Source organism: Drosophila gunungcola, unplaced genomic scaffold (genome assembly GCF_025200985.1).
Source record: "Drosophila gunungcola strain Sukarami unplaced genomic scaffold, Dgunungcola_SK_2 000033F, whole genome shotgun sequence".
NCBI classification, from domain to species: Eukaryota; Metazoa; Arthropoda; class Insecta; order Diptera; family Drosophilidae; genus Drosophila; species Drosophila gunungcola.
The window spans coordinates 159,223-180,415 of NW_026453208.1; positions in this window are offsets into that span (position 1 = coordinate 159,223).

The window sequence follows — 21,193 nt, forward strand, 5'->3', positions numbered from 1 at the left end:
AATAATATGCCGAGATCGAACGGAAGCTAACGCTTCTTACCAACAAAACAATCATGACTCACGACGCAGCCGCGGCGGCCGTCCTAAACGAACAGCACAGAGATGACGCTTTACATGCGTTCATATCTGTCTTAAAAAAGTCATTGAAAATAGCCGTTTTACCGGCGCAACCAAGAAGTTTCAAGAGGCTGAAGCAAGTAATGATAGAAGCGCTTTCGCAGCCACCTTCGCCCGCCATAGCGAGGAGAAGATATTTAGGCCGAACAACCAGCGACAAACAGGGTGGAAAAACTATGAACAGAACCAAAGCCAGGGGGCGATAAAAAAGAACCCTCACTTTGTCAGGACCCAAAAGGGAGCAACTAATCAGGGTGGTTCTTTTAAACAAAGACCATATAATAGCGCAGGTCAAAGCCAACCAGCGCCAGAACCAATGGAGGTCGACACCTCCTCCAGGTTGAAGCAGCTAACGGCGTGGCAAAGGGGGTCGACACGATCCCAACAAAAAATAAACTTCATGCCGGAAGAAAAAACCGACGATGAGGAATATGACTTCGTTGCGCAAGCAAGCACCACGGAGATAGAGGACGAGTTAGCTGCAGAAGACTCCTGCAATTTTTTAGAATAAAATCCCTGCTTCCTTACATTACAAGTTCGGTAGCAGGAAGAGAAATAAAACTATTAATCGACACAGGCACCTCTAAAAATTACATTACTCCACTCCCGGGGCTGAAAGGCATCGTGACAGCGGATAAACGCTTCACAGTGAAGTCGATCCATGGCTTTACTAAAATAGATAAAAAATGCCTAGTTTCAGTGTTCAACGTAAAAACACCATTTTTCATTCTTAACTTCTTTAAAGACTTTAACGGCATTATCGGACTCGACTTACTTAAACAAGTGAATGCGAAGCTCGATTTTACCAGAAATGTTCTACACACTAGCAATGTTACTGAAAAGATCCAGTTTGCTAAAGCGAAAAACGTTATCTTCATAAAATCGATGACGAGGATGTTCATCTGGCAATTTAAGCCACCTTCGATAAAATGATTGTAAAAAATCATAAAGCCTTCGCCGATCCGGAAGAGGCCATACCTTTCAACATAAACACATTGGCAACGATTAAAACGGATGGGGAACCGTTATACTCTAAGTCGTACCCGCACCCCACGGGTGTAACCGAATTCGTCAATGCAGAGGTTAAACAACTTCTTACGGACGGCGTAATAAGGCCATCCAAGTCCCCATAAAATAACACTACCTGGGTTGTGGATAAAAATGGAACTGACCAAAATGGGGTTAAAAAGAAGCGATTGGTTATTGACTTTAGGAAACTCAACCAAAAAACCGTAGACGATAGATACTCGACAACACTGTCGAATATGGGCGAGTCGAAATTTTTTACGACACTCGACCTCAAATCAGGCTTTCATCAGATAGAGCTGGCAGAAAAGGAGAGAGAATAGACAGCCTTTTCAATAAACAACGGCAAATACTAATTCTGTAGATTGCCATTTGGACTTAAGAATGCCCCGAGCATTTTCCAGAGGGCCATCGACGATGTCCTTCGAGAAGGAATTTCAAAGATATGCTATGTGTATGTCGATGAAGTTATAATATTTTCCAAAACAAAAGAGGACCATGTTAGGGACGTGGAATGGGCCTTAACAAAACGCTTAGAGGCGTTCATGAGAGTGTCCCAAAAAAAGTCAAAGTTCTTTAAAAAAAGCGTCGAATACTTGGGATTCATAGTGTCTTAAACAGGGCTACGAACTTCACCTGAGAAGGTCAAAGCAACAAAACAATTCCCCCCACCTAGAACGCTATACGAACTCAGATCTTTTCTGGGACTAGCAAGCTATTATAGGTGCTTCATAAAAAACTTCGCGGCTATCGCAAGACCATTAACGAATATCCTAAGGGGAGAAAATGGTAAAACTAGAAAATTTCAGTCGAGAAAAGATGACATATATATGACCAAGGAACAGAGAGAAACGTTTGACAGGCTGAAAGAGATCTTGGCATCAGAAGACGTTCTACTTTCGTACCCGGACATCAAAAAACCATTTGACTTGACGACTGATGCGTCAGGCTCTGGATTGGGTGCGGTACTATCGCAAGATGGCCGCCCCATCACTATGAAATGACGTGCCCTGCGGGACAACGAAAAAAATTATGCGACCAACGAGCGAGAGCTAATCGCTATAGTTTGGGCACTGAAAAACCTCCGGAATTACTTGTACGGAGTAAAAGGCTTGCAGATCTATACAGACAGCCAGCCACTTACCTTTTCCGTCTCGGACAAAAACCCTAACGCGAAACTAAATCGCTGGAAGGGGATTATCGACGATCACGGCGCAAAATTAGTTTATAAACCTTGCAAAGAAAACCTTGTGGCAGACGCGCTGTCTCGCCAGAACATAAACGTCTTTGAAGACGAAATAGTATCAGATGTAGCAACCATACACAGCGAACAGTCACTGACATACACCATAGACACGACGGACAACCCAGTAAACTGTTTCCGGAACCAAATAGTAATTAAGGAATTAAACAGCTCCTCTGTTGACACTTTTCATCTTGTTTAAAAGCAAGGCGCGACACGTAATACAAATTTCTAACCGAGAAAATCTGCTTAACACTTTACAAGATATAGTTAATGCTGAGGTGGTAAACGCAATATATTGTTCCCTACCGATCTTGGCATTTATTCAACACCGACTAGTTGAATTGTTCCCCAGCACGTCATTTAAATATACGAAAAGCTTCGTGCAGGACATAACGGATACAACCGAGCAAAGGGAAATTGTCATAACAGAACACAACAGGGCTCACCGAGCAGCACGAGAAAATGTAAAGTAAATCTTGAGGAACTATTTTTCCCCTAAAATGCTTCGGTTAGCAACAGAAACAACCTTGAATTGCAAGACCTTTTCAATGGAAAAATACAAACGCCATCCATCTAAACAAGTGGTAGCAGAAACACCGATACCTTCTTTTGTGGGGGAAATTCTCCACATCGACATTTTTTCTACAGATTGAACCCTTTTTCTAACATGCATCGATAAATTTTCAAAATTCGCCACGGTGCAGGCTATCGCATCGAGGGCCATAGTCGCCGTAAAATACCCTTTATTACACATAATAAATTTCTTCCCAAAAATCAAAACAATTTATTGTGATAACGAAAGATCGTTCAACTCTAAAACAATTAAATCGATTCTCACGAATCATTTCAATATCACCTCGCCAACGCCCCGCCCCTACTTAGCACCTCAAACGGTCAAGTAGAAAGATTTCACAGCATCCTGGCGGAAAAAGCCAGATGCTTGAAAATAGACGGAAACTTAAGCGATACGACCGAACTAATTCTTTTGGCAATTAATCAAGGATAGGACCCAAAAGGGCTATCAAGCTGGTGAAAAAGTTTAAAAAAAAAAAACAAACGCATAGGAAACAAGCTCTCGCCACTATGTTCGGAAAAAATCATTGAAGCAGACCTAGGGACCACGGTCCAAATTCAGGGGAGGGTGGTCCACAAGGACAATCTACGCTAACCATCCTCGCGAGATTACTGAACCCCTTTTTCTATTATTTTTTCTAGGGTAGGAACGCGACAGTAAAACTTAATGACTACACGAACGCAGACTACATCCCGTTAGAAGGCAACGAAATTGTCATCTGGGAGTCCTACGGATACCTACAGCACTCAACGAACGTGACGACTTATGAAGACTACGCCGACCAGACGGAAACACTGACGAAAACATTTACAGACGATCACAGGACACCAGTCATAATGACGGATCTTATAAATATTCGCAAATTGGTGACTACCTTTAAAATCCACCATAGAGCCGCTAGGAGTATTAACTTAATCGGGACAGCACTAAAAGTTATTGCCGGCACACCCGACGTTAACGATTGGGAGCAAATAAAATTTAATCAAGAACAATTAATGAGAACAGATGAAGGACAAACAGATTAAATATCAAATTTCAGAATCGTCTAAATGAACTCACAAATTCAATGCATCAAATCCATAAATTCGAAACAGATAAAGAAACCCACCTTTTGGAAATTATTCTAGCAAAAAATAGAATTGTAATCACTGATCTAGAAAACATTTTATAGGCTTAACCCTCGCAAAATTAAACATCGTAAGTCCAGCAATTCTGGATAGTTCCGATATTGGCGAATTCAAGGACAGACAGCTTATTGACGTTAGTTTGATAGAACTATTAGAGGTATCTAGTAATAGTGTTTTTCAAAATTCTGAAATTCTACATATTCTCATTAAATTCCTTAGCCCTAAATTTATATGTAAGAAGATAACAGTCTATCCAGTTCAGCACCAAAAAAAAATCCTGGATTTTGAAGATGGGAACCTTGTCGCCGAATGCCCAGCGCGAAACCTTAACATCGGTCTTTGCAAAACGACGGTCGGCGCCACCTTTTGCAGGGAGCTACAAAATGGCACTTGCGCCCAGCAAATAGTTTCTGGGGCCATTGCGCATTGCTCCACGCTCCCAGGTCACCTGGATCCAGTTACCATAGTGGACCATGGCACTCTCATCGTGAACGATGCCAACGTGACCATAAGCGACAACCAAGGGAGAGAGCAAAAAACATCTGGAGCCTACCTGGTAACCTATTCTGACAAGTTCAATGAGAAAAACTGCTGTGTCAGGCCACCAGAATCGGCTGAGTCTCCCATTTCTTCACGAGCTGAGTCTGAGCAATCTCTACCACATCGGGACCCTCAAAGAAGAACTTTCAGGGGGGGTCCTTTCTCAGCAACTCCTTTGCCCTACTTTCTACTTTCTTTCTGTGTTCCACCATTTGGCTCGGCTATCACTATCTAAGGACCAGAAGTCACACCAAACCAAGAACTGACAACGACGTGGAACGAGCGGGTCCCCGGCACGTCGACCACTTGAAGGGGGGAGAAGTTAGCACAGGCAGTTCCCAAGAGAAGAAACTGCCGAGTTGCAGACCATATCCGGTGGCCTGCACGCGCAACGAGAAAACCGCTGACCGCGCGTTCCGGGTGCAAGTGCCCGGAGTCAGACCAGAGCACTCGCGGAGCGAGTGATCGCCACGGCCCGGGACAAAAAGCTGACCCGGCACCTTGGCGATAGCGCTGCAGCCAGGCAAAGGCCTTAAGCTGCAGCTGGATAGGTTCTTTAGTTTAGTCAAAAATTGTACTCCAGAGAATTAAATCTGCATAAAAATACCTATGCCCTTACGGGCGTATGGAAATAAATAAAAATATAAAATAAATACTTAACAGTTTTATAATTCGTACGACAACTTCTTCTTCAACCACGTGGACTGCAAAACTGTGCCAATGGGCTCGGATGGGCTCTATCCATGCTTCGGCACGTCCGGATAACAAACTTTAGCTCTACATAGGTACCACAGCACCTCAACGCCTTGCAAGCGGTTTCACACGCGGATCGGAACAGCGAAGAAGGGGCAGCAACTTACCACCCCAAGGCGACCAGAAGCGAATCGGCCAACCCGGAGCGCAGGCGACTTAGATCTTGCTTAATTTTTAGCGCAGCCTAAACATTGTCTAGATAAGAAATCAGTTTGTATTAGGGATGCGAAGGGTGCTTCTTGCTGCAGTGGAATTACTTAACCTTAAAATTTAAATGTAGCATCCTCACATGCGGAACGACGAAGGCCTTCGACGGAACCTACAGTTGTGTGAGTGTAATTCTCGTTGTATTTGAACCTATATGTCCTGCATTATGAGTTAGCTCGTATCATTGACGTTTGTAAGAAACCTCTAATGAAAATTCCCTGTAAGCGCGGATAATTTAGAAAACAGAACCATGAAATAAATTATGTCTTAGGTTAAATATAGCAGTAGATTAGCAACCAAAATAAAAGAAATATTACTGCAAAACTGTGCCAATGGGCTCGGATGGGCTCTATCCATGCTTCGGCACGTCCGGATAACAAACTTTAGCTCTACATAGGTACCACAGCACCTCAACGCCTTGCAAGCGGTTTCACACGCGGATCGGAACAGCGAAGAAGGGGCAGCAACTTACCACCCCAAGGCGACCAGAAGCGAATCGGCCAACCCGGAGCGCAGGCGACTTAGATCTTGCTTAATTTTTAGCGCAGCCTAAACATTGTCTAGATAAGAAATCAGTTTGTATTAGGGATGCGAAGGGTGCTTCTTGCTGCAGTGGAATTACTTAACCTTAAAATTTAAATGTAGCATCCTCACATGCGGAACGACGAAGGCCTTCGACGGAACCTACAGTTGTGTGAGTGTAATTCTCGTTGTATTTGAACCTATATGTCCTGCATTATGAGTTAGCTCGTATCATTGACGTTTGTAAGAAACCTCTAATGAAAATTCCCTGTAAGCGCGGATAATTTAGAAAACAGAACCATGAAATAAATTATGTCTTAGGTTAAATATAGCAGTAGATTAGCAACCAAAATAAAAGAAATATTATACTTTTGAAATAAAGAAAATGTATGAAGTGATGTTTTGCTAAAGTTTTTAGATTCTTTTTGAGCGGTAATGTGAACCGAAAGCGAATGTCGTATACAAATTGGGATTTTCAAACTCGGTGCTAGAAATCTAAGGTAGGGTGGGTAAAGATGCATGGCTGCCTGAACAACTTGAGATGAAATGACTAGAGTGCCCGTGAAGGAGTAGGTGAGACCCCTAGCGGATCTTTGCAAAATTAAGAACTGTGCAGGATCGATAGGTAGGACATTACACTTTTCGTTTCCCAAATTTCTTTTTCATTTAAAATTTTTGTTTTAAAAATTGTAGTTTTTGCCAAGATAATGGTATCTAATACATTTTTGTAGATCAAATATGAGCAACCGCAAACGGTGTTTTCGTAAAATTGTTTCCTTTTTGAAGACAACATTTTTAAAATTTTCAGTAATGTATTTTAGCTCATTACATAATTTGGGATTTTTTGTGAATTGTTTGTTGTTGTTTTGTATTAAGTCGTCTATTTTATTCTGAACAGTTATGAAATCATCATGATCAGGAGTTCCTGCTATCCATTTCCATAAAGTTCCTATTTAGTTTATTCCTCTGTTTTGCCCTTTTTAAAATTATTTCTAGTTATGTTATTTAGATGAGCTCTAAATCCATTGAAATTTCCAACTCTAGGTATGTTGTTCGATGGCATCATTACTGAATGCCAATTTACATTTTCTTATTATTTGTTTATAAATAAATTTGTTTAAAAACAGTTGATTAATTTGAATTCTTTGCCAACTTGTTCTACTTAATTACCCTTCACTGTAATCATATGTTTGTATTTCTAATTCGCTCTTATATATACAGCTCACACATGTACATATCGCTCTTTGTAATCTCAAACTTGAACATTAAAATCAGTGCATATTAGAGATCGAAACAACTCAAACGTTTTACTCTGATAACTCTGCATTTGGGCAGAGTCCGCAAATTTTGGCGACCGTGACAAGACACTGCATTCGGAAAGTCCCAACAGAATCATTAACTATGCATTCGGCGGAGAAATAGATTCCAGCAGCGCCAGAATACTTGGTGTATTTTCGGCACGCATTGCATTTCATCGGCCTATAGGCAGTGCATCGTTGGATCTGCGGAAGCATCGTTGGATCACCGGAATCATCGCCACTGGTTCGTCGTGGATACCTGCCCACCTCATACCCGTCGCAAGTACAGTTTCGCAAGCTAAGGAACAGCGGCACAAAGTGGTCGAAAAACCGTAAGCTATCGAAATGCAATCGCTGTTCTGTCATTCCACTCTGAACATACACACATACTTGTGCAGCTGGTTTGCAAATAAATGAGCCAAAAATTGAGTTAGTCTCCCAAGCATCGGAGTGTTTTTTTTCCTCTATCAGAATCAAAGTGGATTGCCAACATATTCGGATAAGGTATTGTTTCAATCAATAATTTTTCCACAATCACACTCAGTTTTCGCTAATTAATCCTTCGCAATATGACTACGCCTGCTGATACTCAACTCGTGGCTTTAAGACAACGAAGGAATACAATTCTGCGAAACATTTAACCTCAGAGCTCGCATCGAACCGCAGAACGACCTTGCTGCCCTTGAATGCCAGTCACAAATTTTGGAATCGTATTTTAAGCAAATTCTTCAAATTCAATCGCAGATCGAACGGCTGGATGCGGCCGACGACGGCCGTCAAGAATTGGAGGACATATTCATAGACACCAAGGCAATTATCATCACTCGTATTGGGGCAACAAAGAAGGACCGGCCAGAAGATGCAAGTTTCTTCAATTCATCGGTAAATTACGCAACTGGTCACCATAATCGTTTATCATCGTTAAAGGTACCTAAGTTCGACGGGAAGTATGGTGACTATATAAAGTTTATCACTGCATGGTACATGATGACGCTTCAATATCAGCTGTTGAAAAATTCATCTACTTGCTAAGCCGCTCTGAGTGTCGTAGCCCCTTTTAAAGTGTCTGAAATCAATTATCCTAAGGCGTTAAAGCAGTTAAACGAGCGCTACAATAAAAAGGTTTTGATTTTCATAGAGCACATTTCTAGTTTATTCGATATTCAAATGATGAAAAGATTAGATCCCGCCGTTTTTCGTTGTATCTTGGATACCGTTTCCGCGCTGCGTGAATCGTTGTTGTCGTTAGGAACTGAAGCAGATGCTATGAACGCAATATTAATTCATCTTGTTTGATCTAAAATTGATGTAGATTCAAAATTATCCTACGATCGGGTTCAAGAATACGAGGAAGGATTGTTACCGCAGTTTAAGCTGTCACTGTCAATATTTGGAGAGCAACGTTAAACGGTCATCTGATGAGAAGCCAAAAGAAAGGCCCACACAGAACAGGAGAGCCTTTGTTGCTACTAATCACGCTCTCACTAAGTGTCCTTCATTTAGTTCACTAAACTCGCAAGATACATTTAATTTCTTCAAGCAATCCGCTCTCTGCATAAATTATTTGCGCACCGACCACTTGGTGAGCAAATGTCCAAGTAAGTCGCTATGTCGTGTTTGTCAAGGTTTACATCACACTATTCTTCATAGAACTGCTCATCCAGAGCAACCAACACAGATTGTTGCCCACACTTCTCAGCAGGAACCCACACATTCTGTTTCCATGCTTTTGCGTCATTCGAGGCGCGCTTTAATTCCTACGGCAGTAGTGTTGATTATGGATATGTTCGGAATATTTTGGCCAGAGCTTTGCTTGACTCAGGCTCTGAAATAAATTTCATCTCTGAAAAGTTGGCCCAGCTCCTTCTGCTCAGATTCGAAAGAAAAAAGTATGACATTTCTGGCATAGGCGATGTCAGAACGCAGATGAGATTTTCTGTCTCAACAACTATTCGATCACGACTATCAGTAAATTAATGGCATTTACAATTCGCTGTAGCGAAGACAATATCGCTTAATCAGCCAGAGCGTTTCGTTGACCCTTCACAGTGGAACATAACTACAGAGATTGACCTTGCAGATTCAGGATTATTATTGCCTCACAAGATTGACTTACTATCAGCACACAAGAGTTTTTTGATTTACTTTCGAATGGCAAAATTTTTCTGGGTCCTGGTCTTCCTTGCCTGGTCAATACTGGACTTGGTAGGATCGTTCGCGGAAAGGTTTCTCAAATTTCACCGTAAAATAGGAGGAATGCGAACGGCATTATTTGGCAAACACAAAGATTCTCACATCTGGACGGGTCCAAGTTTGCATGCCCTTTAAATATAACCCTCACAAGCTAGGAAAGTGATTTAAAATTGCCAAATTACGGTTTCTGCATAATGAACGCAGGTTGAACCGCAACCTGTTGTAAAGGAAGATGTACGTGAAATTCATGAAGAAATACATAGCTCTGAATCACATGCAATTATCATCTGATTTCGAGTCTCAGAAGACCCATTATGTTATCCCGCATCATTTAGTCCTTAGATCAAAAAGCACGACTACCAAGCTGGGTGTTGTGTTTGATGCATCATGCAAAACCACCTCAAACCTTTCTTTGATTGAGTTGTTGATGATAGGGCCAAGCATTCAACAAAATCTTATCTTAACACTTCTAGCCTTTCGCTTACATCGTCATGCACTTGTAGCTGATATCTGCAAGATGTATCGCCAGTTTCAAGTATCACCAAACGATCGTATGTATCAACTTGTTCTCTGGAGAGAATCCACTGTCACGCACGGCATGTCCTGCGCAATCGGGAGCTTGGAATGTATTGCGAATCACTTCTCAAAGCAGTTTCCGATCGGAGCAGCGGTAATTAAGGAAGAGATGTACGTCGATGACCTCCTTACTGGAGCAGACAGTGTCGAAGAGCTTCTTTTCAAGGCTGCCGAGGTCACCAGCATACTTTCTAAGGCTGGATTAGAGCATGCAAAGTGGAACACAAGCAAAATAGAAAGCAACGGAGCAGAGTTTTAATTCAAGGTTGGGACCAAAAATGTAACGAAGACATTGGGCATATCGTGGCAGCCCAAACTAGATGTGTTCTGTTTAAGGTATATTGGTCCAAGAGTTGTGAATGCCCCGTCTAAACTGGGACGATCCACTTCCCTCTGAGCTTCAATCCCAGTGGATGCGAATCGAAGAAGATTTGCACAATCTTCAATCCATCGAAATTCCAAGATTTATTAACTCGTCACCAAGAAATCTATCGGAATACACGGATTTTCAGATGCATGGCAGCGAGCTTATGACCGTTGCCTATATCTACGAACAGACTTAAATGGAGAGTTTAAATCAATACTAATTATCGCAAAGTCTAAGGTGGCCCCAATAAAGGCAATTTCATTGCAGGGGGTAGAATTGTGCGCCGCATACTTATTGTGTCAAACATGGGCCAAGGAGTTTCAAGAATTGTTCTACAGTGGCTAACCATGCACTCGTCCTGGCTAAACTGTTTTGTCGCCAACCGGAATTCTGAAATAAAAGTAACCACTTCAAACATTATTTGGAGGCACGTTCCGGGCGAAGAAAATCCCGCGGACATAGTGTCAAGAGGCTGCGCAGCATCTGAGCTTATGGAAACTACATGGTTTAAAGGACCAAGCTTCTAATGTCAACCGTCATCTGGATGGCCTCAATTAGTGCCAAATTCACAGGACACCGAAGAAGAGTTGGGGCTGCGAAAATCAACAGTCCTCACATGTACCGATAGTGCCAGCAAAGAAGATGTATTCGATTACATTATCAAAAAGTTCTCATCCTATCGGCGCATTTTGCGAGTCATAGTTTTAGTGTTGCGCGTCTTCAATCGAATCAAGGCCAACAGGAAATTTAACGTAGTCGATGTAATTCATACATCAACAACTGTATTGCAATACGCGCTCAAGCACATCGTATCCAGCAAAAGACCTTTTTCAACGAAAACCAGCAGCTCAAGAACTTCAAAAACTAAATCCATTCCTAGCAGCGACTGACGGATCAAACCGTTTTATAACACTAATACGTGTAGGAGGTCGCTTAGCCACGGCGCCCATTTCACTCGATGCCAGATTTCCTATTCTTCTTCCAAAGGATCATTGCTTAACATTGAAATTTGTTGAATATATGCACCGGCAGCACATGCACGCTGGACCAAAGGCTCTCATTGGAATTCTGCGACTCCAGGCTTGGATTTTAATCGCCAGAGAAATCGTTTGAAAGATTGTACGGCGCTGCACACACTGTTACCATTATGAGCCTCGTTTAATGGAGCAAATAATGGGATCACTTTCAGGTGATCGCTTTCATTCACAACGACCCTTTTTTGTAACTGGAGTCGACCTATGCTCGAAGCAAAGTGCCATATAAAACTTACATGGCCGTGTTTATATCCTTTTCGTCAAAAACAATCCACATAGAACTCATTTCCGATCTGTCTACTAATAACTTTATTCTTTGTTTAAAGCGCTTCGTCAGTCGCAGAGGCGTCCCACTACGTCGGGGAACGATCTCAGCTCGATGACTTTAAGCAGCAGCTGTTTGACGAAGCCAACACATTGAATGTGCATAACTTCAGCAGCATCGTGGGATTTCAGTTTAAGTTCATCCCTCCGCGAGCTCCCCACTTTGGCGGCTTGTGGGAGGCCGCAGTGAAGTCCATGAAGGCTTTGATGATCAAAAACTTGGGCAACTCTGGGCTAAGGTACGAGGAGCTTCAAACGATTGCAGTCGAGGCGGAGACAATCTTAAACTCAAGACCAATAGCACCCCTATCCGAAGACCCAAACGATGGAGAGGCACTTAGCCCAGCGCACCTGCTGATTGGGTCCTCCCATCCTATCTTACGCGGTGGCAGCGCATAACGTACTTGAAGTAGCAGTTTTGGGAGCTATGGAGGCGTGATTATTTTCACACACTTCAGGCGTGCTCCAAATGGCTCAAACCCGATGCCAACATTCAAATGGGCCAAATTGTAATAATTCACGAGGATAATACACCTCCCCAGGAGTGGATCCTGGGTCGCAAAGTTATAAATAACTTTGTTTAAAAACAGTTGATTAATTTGAATTCTTTGCCAACTTGTTCTACTTAATTACCCTTCACTGTAATCATATGTTTGTATTTCTAATTCGCTCTTATATATACAGCTCACACATGTACATATCGCTCTTTGTAATCTCAAACTTGAACATTAAAATCAGTGCATATTAGAGATCGAAACAACTCAAACGTTTTACTCTGATAACTCTGCATTTGGGCAGAGTCCGCAAATTTTGGCGACCGTGACAAGACACTGCATTCGGAAAGTCCCAACAGAATCATTAACTATGCATTCGGCGGAGAAATAGATTCCAGCAGCGCCAGAATACTTGGTGTATTTTCGGCACGCATTGCATTTCATCGGCCTATAGGCAGTGCATCGTTGGATCTGCGGAAGCATCGTTGGATCACCGGAATCATCGCCACTGGTTCGTCGTGGATACCTGCCCACCTCATACCCGTCGCAAGTACAGTTTCGCAAGCTAAGGAACAGCGGCACAAAGTGGTCGAAAAACCGTAAGCTATCGAAATGCAATCGCTGTTCTGTCATTCCACTCTGAACATACACACATACTTGTGCAGCTGGTTTGCAAATAAATGAGCCAAAAATTGAGTTAGTCTCCCAAGCATCGGAGTGTTTTTTTTCCTCTATCAGAATCAAAGTGGATTGCCAACATATTCGGATAAGGTATTGTTTCAATCAATAATTTTTCCACAATCACACTCAGTTTTCGCTAATTAATCCTTCGCAATATGACTACGCCTGCTGATACTCAACTCGTGGCTTTAGACAACGAAGGAATACAATTCTGCGAAACATTTAACCTCAGAGCTCGCATCGAACCGCAGAACGACCTTGCTGCCCTTGAATGCCAGTCACAAATTTTGGAATCGTATTTTAAGCAAATTCTTCAAATTCAATCGCAGATCGAACGGCTGGATGCGGCCGACGACGGCCGTCAAGAATTGGAGGACATATTCATAGACACCAAGGCAATTATCATCACTCGTATTGGGGCAACAAAGAAGGACCGGCCAGAAGATGCAAGTTTCTTCAATTCATCGGTAAATTACGCAACTGGTCACCATAATCGTTTATCATCGTTAAAGGTACCTAAGTTCGACGGGAAGTATGGTGACTATATAAAGTTTATCACTGCATGGTACATGATGACGCTTCAATATCAGCTGTTGAAAAATTCATCTACTTGCTAAGCCGCTCTGAGTGTCGTAGCCCCTTTTAAAGTGTCTGAAATCAATTATCCTAAGGCGTTAAAGCAGTTAAGCGAGCGCTACAATAAAAAGGTTTTGATTTTCATAGAGCACATTTCTAGTTTATTCGATATTCAAATGATGAAAAGATTAGATCCCGCCGTTCTTCGTTGTATCTTGGATACCGTTTCCGCGCTGCGTGAATCGTTGTTGTCGTTAGGAACTGAAGCAGATGCTATGAACGCAATATTAATTCATCTTGTTTGATCTAAAATTGATGTAGATTCAAAATTATCCTACGATCGGGTTCAAGAATACGAGGAAGGATTGTTACCGCAGTTTAAGCTGTCACTGTCAATATTTGGAGAGCAACGTTAAACGGTCATCTGATGAGAAGCCAAAAGAAAGGCCCACACAGAACAGGAGAGCCTTTGTTGCTACTAATCACGCTCACACTAAGTGCGCTTCATTTAGTTCACTAAACTCGCAAGATACATTTAATTTCTTCAAGCAATCCGCTCTCAGCATAAATTATTTGCGCACCGACCACTTGGTGAGCAAATGTCCAAGTAAGTCGCTATGTCGTGTTTGTCAAGGTTTACATCACACTATTCTTCATAGAACTGCTCATCCAGAGCAACCAACACAGATTGTTGCCCACACTTCTCAGCAGGAACCCACACATTCTGTTTCCATGCTTTTGCGTCATTCGAGGCGCGCTTTAATTCCTACGGCAGTAGTGTTGATTATGGATATGTTCGGAATATTTTGGCCAGAGCTTTGCTTGACTCAGGCTCTGAAATAAATTTCATCTCTGAAGAGTTGGCCCAGCTCCTTCTGCTCAGATTCGAAAGAAAAAAGTATGACATTTCTGGCATAGGCGATGTCAGAACGCAGATGAGATTTTCTGTCTCAACAACTATTCGATCACGACTATCAGTAAAGGAATGGCATTTACAATTCGCTGTAGCGAAGACAATATCGCTTAATCAGCCAGAGCGTTTCGTTGACCCTTCACAGTGGAACATAACTACAGAGATTGACCTTGCAGATTCAGGATTATAATTGCCTCACAAGATTGACTTACTATCAGCACACAAGAGTTTTTTGATTTACTTTCGAATGGCAAAATTTTTCTGGGTCCTGGTCTTCCTTGCCTGGTCAATACTGGACTTGGTAGGATCGTTCGCGGAAAGGTTTCTCAAATTTCACCGTAAAATAGGAGGAATGCGAACGGCATTATTTGGCAAACACAAAGATTCTCACATCTGGACGGGTCCAAGTTTGCTTGACCTTTAAATAGAACCCTCACAAGCTAGGAAAGTCATTTAAAATTGCCAAATTACGGTTTCTGCATAATAAACGCAGGTTGAACCGCAACCTGTTGTAAAGGAAGATGTACGTGAAATTCATGAAGAAATACATAGCTCTGAATCACATGCAATTATCATCTGATTTCGAGTCTCAGAAGACCCATTATGTTATCCCGCATCATTTAGTCCTTAGATCAAAAAGCACGACTACCAAGCTGGGTGTTGTGTTTGATGCATCATGCAAAACCACCTCAAACCTTTCTTTGAATGAGTTGTTGATGATAGGGCCAAGCATTCAACAAAATCTTATCTTAACACTTCTAGCCTTTCGCTTACATTGTCATGCACTTGTAGCTGATATCCTCAAGATGTATCGCCAGTTTCAAGTATCACCAAACGATCGTATGTATCAACTTGTTCTCTGGAGAGAATCCACTGTCACGCACGGCATGTCTTGCGCAATCGGGAGCTTGAAATGTATTGCGGATCACTTCTCAAAGCAGTTTCCGATCGGAGCAGCGGTAATTAAGGAAGAGATGTACGTCGATGACCTCCTTACTGGAGCAGACAGTGTCGAAGAGCTTCTTTTCAAGGCTGCCGAGGTCACCAGCATACTTTCTAAGGCTGGATTAGAGCATGCAAAGTGGAACACAAGCAAAATAGAAAGCAACGGAGCAGATTTTTAATTCAAGGTTGGGACCAAAAATGTAACGAAGACATCGAAATTCCAAGATTTATTAACTCGTCACCAAGAAATCTATCGGAAATACACGGATTTTCAGATGCATCGCAGCGTGCTTATGACCGTTGCCTATATCTACGAACAGACTTAAATGGAGAGTTTAAATCAATACTAATTATCGCAAAGTCTATTGTGTCAAACATGGGCCAAGGAGTTTCAAGAATTGTTCTACAGTGGCTAATCATGCACTCGTCCTGGCTAAACTGTTTTGTCGCCAACCGGAATTCTGAAATAAAAGTAACCACTTCAAACATTATTTGGAGGCACGTTCCGGGCGAAGAAAATCCCGCGGACATAGTGTCAAGAGGCTGCGCAGCATCTGAGCTTATGGAAACTACATGGTTTAAAGGACCAAGCTTCTTACGTCAACCGTCATCTGGATGGCCTCAATTAGTGCCAAATTCACAGGACACCGAAGAAGAGTTGGGGCTGCGAAAATCAACAGTCCTCACATGTACCGATAGTGCCAGCAAAGAAGATGTATTCGATTACATTATCAAAAAGTTCTCATCCTATCGGCGCATTTTGCGAGTCATAGCTTTAGTGTTGCGCGTCTTCAATTGAATCAAGGCCAACAGGAAATTTAACGTAGTCGATGTAATTCATACATCAGCAACTGTATTGCAATACGCGCTCAAGCACATCGTATCCAGCAAAAGATCTTTTTCAACGAAAACCAGCAGCTCAAGAACTTCAAAAACTAAATCCATTCCTAGCAGCGACTGACGGATCAAACCGTTTTATAACACTAATACGTGTAGGAGGTCGCTTAGCCAAGGCGCCCATTTCACTCGATGCCAGATTTCCTATTCTTCTTCCAAAGGATCATTGCTTAACATTGAAATTTGTTGAATATATGCACCGGCAGCACATGCACGCTGGACCAAAGGCTCTCATTGGAATTCTGCGACTCCAGGCTTGGATTTTAATCGCCAGAGAAATCGTTTGAAAGATTGTACGGCGCTGCACACACTGTTACCATTATGAGCCTCGTTTAATGGAGCAAATAATGGGATCACTTTCAGGTGATCGCTTTTATTCACAACGACCCTTTTTTGTAACTGGAGTCGACCTATGCTCGAAGCAAAGTGCCATATAAAACATACATGGCCGTGTTTATATCCTTTTCGTCAAAAACAATCCACTTAGAACTCATTTCCGATCTGTCTACTAATAACTTTATTCTTTGTTTAAAGCGCTTCGTCAGTCGCAGAGGCGTCCCACTACGTCGGGGAACGATCTCAGCTCGATGACTTTAAGCAGCAGCTGTTTGACGAAGCCAACACATTGAATGTGCATAACTTCAGCAGCATCGTGGGATTTCAGTTTAAGTTCATCCCTCCGCGAGCTCCCCACTTTGGCGGCTTGTGGGAGGCCGCAGTGAAGTCCATGAAGGCTTTGATGATCAAAAACTTGGGCAACTCTGGGCTAAGGTACGAGGAACTTCAAACGATTGCAGTCGAGGCGGAGACACTCTTAAACTCAAGACCAATAGCACCCCTATCCGAAGACCCAAACGATGGAGAGGCACTTAGCCCAGCGCACCTGCTGATTGGGTCCTCCCACCCTATCTTACGCGGTGGCAGCGCGTAACGTACTTGAAGCAGCAGTTCTGGGAGCTATGGAGGCGTGATTATTTTCACACACTTCCGGCGTGCTCCAAATGGCTCAAACCCGATGCCAACATTCAAATGGGCCAAATTGTAATAAATCACGAGGATAATACACCTCCCCAGGAGTGGATCCTGGGTCGCATCACCAACACGCATTTCGGAGTTGATGGACGAGTAAGAGTGGCTGAGACCATTCGTTGACCCATCTGCAAGATAGCGCTCCTGCCTGAGTAAATTGTTAAAATCATAACTGAATGCCAATTTACATTTTATTATTATTTCTTTATAAATAAGCTTGTTTAAAAACAGTTGATTAATTTGAATTCTTTGCCAACTTTTACTACTTAATTACCCCTCACTGTAATAATATGATTGTATTTTGAATTCGCTCTTATACATACAGCACACACATGTATAAATCGCTCTTTGTATACTCAAACTTAAACAATAAAATCAGTGCATATTAGAGATCGAAACAATTCGGACGTTTTACTTTGATAACTCTGCATTTAGGCAGAGTCCGCACACCTTTTTTTGATGATTCGTTTAAAATTCCCGTTTCCGTGTTAATTATTTCTTCATAAAAACTTTAATTAGTTACGTGAAATAAGTCTGCGTTTGAATCGTACGTCAATACGTCTTGGTTGTCCTTAAATTATAAATACTCGTGACTTATGGAGTCAAGTATTAGTTCAATATATAATAATATGTACAGGGAAAAACATTTTTCTGAAAAAAGTAAAATTGTATTTTAAAATTTAATTATTTAAATATTTTTTTTTTAATGATTTATTAAAAATTAAAATTGTGTTAAGTCGTTGTTCTCTTTTCAGTTTTTCTTAATCTTTCACATTTATTTCTTTATTTTTATTGCACACGTGTTCCTATTCGGCTTCGTTCCCTCAGTGTCTCAAAGTACATTTCTAGAGTTGTGTAACGCTTAAGGCTGCTATCGATTAGTTTCGAATATAACTTAATCATACTTACTTACATACATAATTTATATATCGTTCTTACTAGCAAACATCATATTTAAGATGGTTTACCTTATAATTAACAATCAACTCATCAATATTTTTTATTAATTTTTGTTGTTTATTTTTTAAATTAATTTTTAGATCAGAATTTCATATTATATTTATGAATAATCCTATTTCTATTGTTGATAATTATTTTGTCTGGCATATTTTCCCTTACTACCTTATTTTTATATCTGGATTTAAGTTTATTTGTTCCTCATGTTTCTTTTTATAAACGACTTGTCCTACATGATACTCTTTTACTTTTCTTTTCTCGTTATGTGTTTCCAACATTCTTAACTGTGTGTTTTTTAAAATAAGGGGATCATTATCGTGCTCGTGCATTTGTTTAGCCGAAAGGCATACGTAAAAATACAAATTTCCCGTTGTTAATGGAAAAGGATGGTTCTTTAATATCTTCATTAAAATTTGATGGAATCGTGATTCCAAGTCAATTGTTTTGAAAAAATTGTGCCTTTCCCAAGTAGGCTTATATAACAGACGGGTCTTGCAACGGGTATCTAACCGGTATTGTGTTTTCATGTAATTTCTTGTTGTCTATAACAAGTCTATATTTGGGCTACCATCTTCGTTTTGACCTTTTTTGGGTACCACCAATTCTGGTGAATTGTAAGGACTTCTACTTGATTTCACTGTTAACGAAATGTGAAACTGATAAGGCAGAGGGATACTATACAATAAATTTACAATAAATTGCCCTGTCTATATTGGTGTTTATTTCCCCGAACATCAGTTCTAAATGGAATTTGTAAGTTTATTTTAAAGTGTTCTTCTTCAATCATGTCAATTATTTATTTTTTCCAAATCTCCAACTTGATTTGAATTAAACATTTTAATGTTATTTATTTTATTTTTCATACAATTCTTTGTTTCCAATTTATTATCTTTTTTAATGACGGATGAATCAACCTCGGCGCGCTTGCGATTTTTGAATAATTTTTTGTTGGCGGATAATTCTACGTCGGCGTGTTCAGGATTTTTAGATCTCAAACTTTTTAATTTTTTGTTGAAGAATATTTCTACGTCGAACCCAAGCTAAATCAATTTTTTTCAACCATTACAGATTGTGGTTTAATTCCTTTTTGCTCATCAAACTATTTTTTTATAATGTACTCTTAATGGAAAGATAATTTTTCCTTCAGTTAACGATAATTGATTTATTGAATTATCTTAATCATAAAATAATTTTTCTAATCTTTCTCTATCGTAAAAAACTTGCTTTGAATCCTATTTTTTTTAAAAGATTAAAACCTATAAGTAGGTCGAAGTCTAATCTTTCTATATCGTAAAAAACTTGTTTTGTATTAAATATGTATATCATATGATAATATGTAATTATAGTAAACCCAATAATGGTTTCAAGTAGGGTAATCCTACTCCGGGTTCTGATCTAAAAAATGATTCTCCTCTATGTTATTTACTCTTATTGATTTTTGAACAGGTTGATTAACTGAACCAGTTTGTTCTCGCTTTATTGGTGGTTGTGGTTCAGACTGTTAGTTCTGACCGGCGCTAGATTTAGTTTTTGCGCTTGGTTTTGATTATAATTATTTCTTGTTTATTTTATTATTTTCTCTTTTTAAATTGTTATTCGTACAATTTTGATATTGGTTCGATTCATCAATTTCCATCGGTACAGGAGTAGTCTGTACCTGATTATTATTAGAATTCAAATTATTATTTCGTCCCCACTGATTGCGTTATTATATCTCAAGAGAAGTATATCGATGCCATCCTTAAGAAATATGGAATGTCAGACTGCAGGCCGACAGGAACACCGATCGAGTCTAAGTCAACGCTTAAACGACCACCTGGGCCATACGAAAGAGAGATGAAAAGGTATTCATATCAAAGTATAATTGGTTTTTAATGTTTCTTGCAGTCTCAACGCGACCAGACATCGCATTTGCCGTGAATTACATGAGTCAATTTAATTCCAATTACACCGTCGAGCACCGAAAGGCATCAAAACGTATCCTCCTGAGTGGAACGAAGACTCTTGGACTTTTCTTTAGGCAAACTGATGAAGAGCTATACGGCGTCATTCGGCTCGTCATTCGTACTCCGGATAAGCATTTATATTGGCAGGTGCGGCCATAAGCTTGGAGGCGAGAAAACAGCGAACAGTTGCTTTGTCAAGTTCAGAGTCGGAGTACTACAGTCAAGGATTCACTGTATCTTATAGCTTACTTAACCGGATTGGTACTGATTGCGAATCAATATGGCTCTTCAATGACAACCGAAGTGCCCAGCAACTGGTTAAAGGTCTCGGGTTCCATCCTCGTACCAAGCATAGAAGTGGCGATATTATTATTCAATATATGCAAACGGAGCGCATGCCAGCTAAGTTAAGCAAAAACAAACATAGCGAATGTATAGCTTCCCTTGGCGTGACTAGTATTTAGATTTGCGATCGCTACTTTGAGTGGGAATGTTTTAACTTGGTGTTCACCTAAGTTCTGTTCAAAGTAACAATCAGACAACTCTATCTTTAAGAACATCTGGTTACTACGTTTTTGTTTTCACCACATCTTAGTTTTCTCATTCTTATGTACACTTTGTCATTCCTTCGCTTTAAGTTAACGGTACAAGAAGACGCCGAAGAGTACAATTAACGTATTATAACCACAACGCATTCTTGGGCTAATATTTCTGGTCACCAGCATCTGTTTTGTTGGTCAAATCCCAACACATAATTTGAATTTCTTTTACTACAAGGTATTTTGAATACGCGTCTATACATATTAAAAATGTTAAATTTTGCGCGTAGTATATATCTATATGTAAATGTT